This window comes from Oratosquilla oratoria, chromosome 35 (assembly GCF_046742065.1).
Source record: "Oratosquilla oratoria isolate Oo_2021 chromosome 35, ASM4674206v1, whole genome shotgun sequence".
Classification (NCBI taxonomy): Eukaryota; Metazoa; Arthropoda; class Malacostraca; order Stomatopoda; family Squillidae; genus Oratosquilla; species Oratosquilla oratoria.
Window position 1 is genome coordinate 16499039 of NC_134811.1, and position 7792 is coordinate 16506830.

Here is a 7792-nt window from a genome sequence, read left to right on the forward strand (position 1 = left end):
TCATTTTGTCTGTGATAGAGGAAAACTCTGTTCATAGAGAAATGATGACACTTTTATACAGCAACTGTCCCTCCGTTATGCTGTCCCCCAGCCCCTTGCTACTGTCCTGTACCATTTCTCTGAATATTCATTTCCTTTTTTCGCCTACCCTGTGGTGGGGGAAGAGAATGCTACCACCAAATCTTTCCACTTGAATCATAAGAGGCGACAAAAAACGGTACGGGGGATGGGATTAGGAGTCCTGCTACCTGTAGCCCCAAAGGGGACATTCCCTAAAAAAAGTAAAGGTATAAGAGGGCCTGGGAATTTTTCAACCAGTACCCTAAGGTTTAGGTCTTTTAATGTGTGTGGATGTGGTACAGATGAGAGTAAAAGGGAAGAGATAGGCAGTATGTTTGCCAGACGAAAGATGGATGTGCTGAGTTTGAGTGAAACTAAAATGAAAGGGAAGTGTGAGTTTGGGAGTGTAGCTGGGAGGTACTCAGGAGTGAGGAAGGGACGAGGGAGAGAAGGGGTGGCTATACTAGTAAGTGAAGAGATAAGCATGTAGTGGAGTGGAAGGAGGTTTCATCAAGGTTGAAGTGGATGAAGGTGAAGCTGAGAAGGGAGATGTGGGTTTTTGTAAGTGCGTATGGGCCTGGTAGTGAGAAAAGCGTAGAGGAAAGGGAGGCTTTTTGGGTAGATATAAATGAGTGCATAGAGGGATTAGGGAGAAATGTCAATGTAGTTGTATTGGGAGACCTTAATTCTATGGTAGGAAATGAACCAATAGATGGAGTGATTGAGAAGTATGGAGTTCCATGTAAAAATCATAGCAGAGAATTGATGGTGGAGATTTGTCTTGAAAGAGAGTTGATGATAGCAAATACAGTGTTTAGGAAGAAAGTCAAGCATAAGCACACACATGTGAGAGGGTTGTGGATAGAAGGGTAGCAGATAGAGCATTAATGGACTACATAGTGGTGACCAGGAGTATGGTAGGAAGAGTTAGGGATGTACATGTTCTAAGGGGAAAGAGTGAGGGAATATCAGATCATTTTCTGGTGGAAGGTAAGTTGAGAGTGGAGAAAGAGGAAAAGGGGAGAAGGTAGGGAGGTACTTAGAGTGAACTGCTTAAATGAGAAAGAAAAGGAGAATGAGTATAAGAAGAAGCTGAGAGAGGAGTGGGAGGGAGTGAAGGATAGAGTAGAACTAGGAGTGGAGGAGGAATGGGGATGGTTCAAGGAGGGAGTCAAAAGGTGTGCAAAGATGGTTTGTGGAACAAGGAGGGTGGGAGGAAATAGAAGGGAGGGTAGCGAGTGGTGGGATGAGGAAGCAAAGAAGGGTGTAAAAGAGAAGATACAGGCATTTATAGATTGGCTACAAATTAGGATGAGGGAATTGTATGAGAGGTACAAAGTAAAGAGAAGGGAAGTTAAGCATAAGATAAAGGAAGCAAAGAGGAGAGCAGATGTGAAATGGGGCAAGAGTATGACAGAAAATTTTGAAAGTAATAAAAGGATGTTTTGGAAAGAAATTAAGAGAGGAAGAGGAGGCAAATCAAGTAGAGAAGAAAAGGTAAAAGGTGCAGATGGAGAGATGATAATGGAAGAGAAGGCAGTGAGAGGAAGGTGGGCAGAGTATTTTAGGGAGTTGCTAAATGTGAAGGAGGATAGGGAGGGAAAGGTAGTTGCAGTGGGAAGCACTAAGAAAATGAGAGTGATGAGTGAGGAAAATGGAGGAGAAATAGGGAAAGATGAAGTGAAAGCAGCTGTTAAGATGATGAGAGCAGGAAAGGCACCTGGGTTGGATGGATGCCATGCAGAATGTCTGAAGAAAGGAGGTACAGTTATGGTGGACTGGCTTGTGAGGTTATTTAATGTTTAAGAGAGGGTAGAGTGCCTGTATAGTTCCTCTACAAGGGAAAGGGTGACAAATGTGAGTGTAGTAGTTTTAGAGGGATCAGCTTGTTGAGTGTAGTTGGGAAGGCTTATGGGAGGATCTTGATTGAGAGGATTAGGAGAAGAACAGAGGGAGTAATTGGTGAGGAACAGTGGTTTTAGGACAGGTAGGGGTTGTATAGATCAGATTTTTGTGGTAAGACAGATATGTGAGAAAGCTATGGGAAAAGGTAAGGATGTTTTTGGGCTTTTATGGATCAGGACAGGGTAGACATGAAGGCACTGTGGGAGGTACTACAGATAAATGGGAAAGGAGAAAAGCTGTTAAGATCAGTCAAGAATTTTTACGAGAGTAGTAGAGCTTCTGTTAGGATTAGAAATGGAGAGAGTGAATGATTTGAGGTAAAGGTGGGACTTTGTCAGGGATGTGTTATGTCACCCTGTGTCACGTGGGTCACGTGACGAGCTTGGAGCTTGGTGCTAGTCAGCAAGCACACCTGACCGGCCGAAGGACTGTCATCGTGAGGTCATGCTTGGCTTCCAGTGCTACCAACTGTCCCTATACGAGGTCACTACTGCTGTGCGCATGCGCAGATCCATGCCCTCCCACTCTCCCTCACCCTCCCGGATGTATAAGAGGGAAGGACATGGAGATGGAGGGTACACACTTTACGGCCGTCTGCCGTTGAGGGCAGACCCCCCCCCCCCTCCCATTCCACGGAGGGAGGGCACCAGGACAGCAGGAGACCAAGGAGGAGACGTGCGCCCGTCCACCAGGACAGAAGGGGACTCGTCGGTGCAGGAGACCACGAGGAGACGTGCGCCCGTCCACCAGGACAGAAGGGGACTCGTCGGAGCAGGAGACCACGAGGAGACGTGCGCCCGTCCACCAGGACAGAAGGGGACTCGTCGGAGCAGGAGACCACGAGGAGACGTGCGCCCGTCCACCAGGACAGAAGGGGACTCGTCGGAGCAGGAGACCACGAGGAGACGTGCGCCCGTCCACCAGGACAGAAGGGGACTCGTCGGAGCAGGAGACCAAGGAGGAGACGTGCGCCCGTCCAAGGACACAAGGGGACTCATCCGAAGAAGGAATCTACGCTCGAGGAGATCCTCGCGCCCGCAGTGCGAGGAGTGGTTTAGTATACATGTAGACTTGTAGTCTTGTAGTCTTGTAGACATCACGCTGGTGATATTTATTTATATATGTGATTGAGAGGTAGATAGGATAGTGCTCTGTGTTGATATCCAATAAAAACACGTGTTGTGTTACCTTGGTGTTTCTTTTCTCTCACGTCCAAATTCTCAATGATACCGAGTATAAACCTTTATTTGTACCCCCCTGACACCCTGGCTGTTCAATCTATACATGGATGGGGTGGTGCGAGAGGTGAATGCAAGGGTAGTGGTTCAGGGGTTGGAGATGGTTAAAGAAAATGGAGAAAAATGGGAAATAAGCCCGTTGTTGTTTGCTGAAGACACTGTGCTTGTAGCAGGATCAAAGGAGGGATTGAGGAAATTAGTGACAGAGTTTGAGATGGTGTGTGAAAGAAGGAAGCTGAAGATAAATGAGGGCAAAATTAAGGTGATGAGATGTACAAGGGGAGAGAGTGACAGCAGGCTGGAAGTGAACATTAACGGTGAGAGACTAGAGGAAGTGGATAGTTTTAGATACTTGGGTGTGAATGTGGCAGGAAAGGGAGGAGTAGGGGTGGAGGTAGAATGTAGATTGAGAGAAGTGAGTAAATGCCTTGGTGGATTAAAAAGTGTAATGAGAAATAGACATCTGGGAATGGATGCTAAGAGGAGGTTATATGAAGGAGTGATTGTGCCAACAGCACTGTACAGGGCAGAAACATGGAACATAAGAGAGGAAGAGAGGAGTTTGAATGTGTTTGAGATGAAATATCTGAGAAGTATGATAGGGGTTACTAGGCTGGATAGAGTGAGAAATGAGGAGATGAGGAGGAGAACAGGGGTGTAAAGGGAACTGGGAGATAGGGTTGATGAAAGAGTATTAGGATGGTTTGGACACATGGAAAGAATGAGTGAAGAAAGATTAGTAAAAGAAGTGTGGAAGGCAGAGGTGGAAGGAGTGAATATGAGGGGGTGTCCTAGGATGAGATGGATGGATGGGGTGAAAGGGGCATTACAAAAGAGGAATGTCTGTTGAGGAAGGACAGTAGAGTACAGAAGACAGGGGTGAATGGAGAAGGGTTGTGTATAGATGGTGCTGTGATGCATGAGGGGGAGTGGGTGGGGGATGGGGGGTGAGGAAGTATGTATGAGAAAAAAATTTACGCATCCCAAAGGGATTTCTCCCTGTCTTCTCCTTTTTCTGCATGAGGGGACAGAGGGGGGGGGGGTCGCCGAATTTATGAAGCAGCCTTGCTGTCAATGTGCTGTGTCTTTCCACATAGAAGTATAGACTTCTGGACGAAGTTGGATGAAAATATAATGCAAATCAATACCATAAACACAACCAAGGTAATATTTGATAAATAGATTCAAAGAAAAGAGATCTTATGAGCACAGCTGCAATCCTGTAATCTACAACTAGGTATGTGGGCCTTGACTGACTACTACCCTCGTATCATTATGTGGAAGAAGAAGCCTTTTAGACCACAATGGAAATAAGCTTACATGCTTTTTTTGTGTTATCCTTGGCAATTGTAATTGTTATTTCGAACTATGTGTTCTTGTCATTATCTGCACTTCATGTATATTGATTCTTTGCCAAATAAACTTATTATTATTATTGTTATTATTATTATTATTATTATTATAAGCCATAATGAAATTGAAAAGATCATACAAACTGTATTAGAAAAAAATTACAGTTAAAGGATTAATAATTAATTATTATTGGACATACCTGCACAGAGCAGGTAGTGATTGTGGTGTCCAGAACCCTTACATGTCTAAGTGCTATCCCGGGGCAAAGTTCTCAGTGATGCCCCCCCTCCCCACATCACCACTTCCCAACTCTACCATCCCTTACTGCTTGTTATAGATATTGGTTTGCGAAATAATTAAAAAAAAAAAAAAATTGTATTTAATGTCCCAATTATAGAAAGGATAAGGGAAAAATATTTCATATTCTGTTGATTCTAATGTAAAATTTGTCAGTCTTGTGGGTGGCATGTCCAGGCTAGAACTGTCACTCCCCTAAATGTGCTGTCCCAGGGCACATGACCCCCCCCCCCACATGTGAGGGGCCTGGTCATAGTTGTCTACATGGGGGCATTTGCCCCTCCCTCCCTGGAATTTATGGAAAATAAAAAAATGCAAGGAAAATACAAAATGAATAAAAAATTACATGGGAAATGCAAAATGAATAAAATACCATATACATTTATCAACTGTTTATTACCATAATTATTCTATTACTCAGGTTTATTTGATATTACTAGTACTGTATGTATAACATCTTTAATTTTGCCCCTGCCTACAAAAATTCCTGTGGATGGCCCTGGCTCTGGTGGTGTCCCCCAAATGCTAGGAAACACAGGGTGGGGTGAAGTATTGCCAGTCACCACCCACTGGTGGGATGATTGAAAGTGTAGGTTTCATGTAGTCAGTAAAACAACGTGTGATATTCTTCCAGACCAAAGTTATACAAGATTATCTTGTGATTGGAGACTTAATGAATAAATAAATAAGTGAGAGAATCTACTTTCCCTCCATTCTGTAATCCTCATTAAATATCTTGCCTCCCTGTATGATTTCCAACTCAGTGCAATATTGTCCCCATGGATAGAAGCTGTGCTTATTACTAACAAAATACCAATATAGTGTTGTTGGTGAATTTTGGAATTCAGGTATTTTGTCAACAGTTAATGCAAATATCGGTAATTTTCAAGCCTGTAGCTTAATAATTGATGATAATATTAGTAATAATAATACAATGGCACTAAACAATGATAATTGTAATAAGGAAAATAAATCATGGTGATGATGATCATGATGATAACAATACTTTAATGCTACCTCTTACTGAAAAGTCGCACTCCCTCAGCGACAGTTCCAGGGCCCACCCATAGATTCCTTTCTATTCTGCCATTGACAAATAGAATGTCCCCCCCCCCAACCCCCACCCATGGCTCGGTTGGATGAGTGCACGTCTAGTAACCGCTCGGGGATTTTGCGTTGATTCGAATCCTGTCCGCGACGCAGAACATAGGAAGTGCATCCACTCTTAGTAATGGCCCCCAACCACTGGTCACCTCACTGTGTATATTAGGTTCCTACGGGTATTGTCACTGTAGTGGCATCATACCGTGGACACAGTCTCCAACAATTATGTATGAACAGTTCCGTGGACCACCTGCAAGATTGGGTCGAGCGGACCAGCTTCTAAAAGAAAAAAAGAAAAGAAGAATAAAATAGATAAATAAATAAATAAAATAAATAAATTAAAATAAATTATATATGTATATATATATATATATATATATATATATATATATATTAGGAGGACAATGGCAACACTCACCGGTTCCCATTTCAGTGTGAAAATGTAGAGTAAAATTAAGTACTCCAATATATATATATATATATATACAGTGGCCGCGAAAAGTTTGGGCGCATAATTAACGAGACACAAATGTAAACACTTGTGACATTTAAATAATCATTTAAAGACCTATAAATGGCTTATTACATACCTTATTTACCAAGCGATTTTCCCTTTAAGCTTTATGACCTCCAAACGTGCCGGGATGCATCTTGCCAGGTTTTGTACGTGTTGAGGAATAATATTATCCCAAATATCCTGTATTTCTGTTTTTAGCTTAGCTACAGTGGAGACCTCACGATCTTGAAGCTGTTTTTTAATTATATGCCATACGTCCTCAATGGGATTTAGGTCTGGAGAATTTCCAGGCCATTTTTTGAAGTAATCAACACCACAGTCTTCTAACCATTGGGTAACAGACCAAGCTGTGTGAGCAGGAGCTCCGTCCTGCATAAACCAACTAGCATTGCACTTTACAAAACTTTCAGGCAGGTTATCACACAATAACTCGAAATAAGTGTGCTGATTTACACTCTCATTTTGTGCAAGAAACACTAAATTGCCAACTCCACCAAATGCAAAGCATCCCCACACCATAACACTTGCAGCATGTTTCACCACTTTAGCTGTATAGCAAGGGTCATTAGGGTCAGACCCCCTGGGGCGCCTCACACGCTTCGACCTGCAGCCCGACGACACCACAAACGTTGACTCATCACTCCACAATACTCGTTCCCAGTCTTCTAAGGACCAGTCCTTATATTTCTTGCAAAATGCTATGCGATCACATATGTTTTTTGCACTTAGGAGGTAAGAACTTTAGCACAGCAACTACGGTATTGTAAATCTTTGGCTAAATGATCAGAAATACATCTTACAGACACATCATGCAGCAGTGCAGGGTTATTTTCTTTCAGTTTTCGAGCTGTGAGCGTTGGATCTTTATCTAACTGCCTCCTAATAACCGTAGAAGTACGATTTGATATCTTCCTTGGCCGACCAGAGCGATGCTTTGGAGTAGGAATGATGTCACTTCCTCCGTCTCGAAATTTCTTGGTCCACTTTTGCACTTGACGCACTCCAATTCCCACACGAGTAGCAATATCTTTACACTTATAACCCTCCTTATAGAGGGTTATGATTGTAACAACTGTGTCTCTTTCCAGCTCTTTACCACTTCCCATTACGGAGATATCAAGGCACAAAAACAGAGACCACCGCAAAAAAAAAAAATAATAATAATACTCCCCGTGAGAGATGTTTAGAAACTGACTCCACGTGACATCGAGTGCGCCTAAACAGAGTTGCCAAGTAGTGCGTATTGTCTCGGCTAAATATGGGTACAAACGCTAGCATTGAAAATTAGCGAAAAGTTTGGGCGGAAAGTTGTATTTTT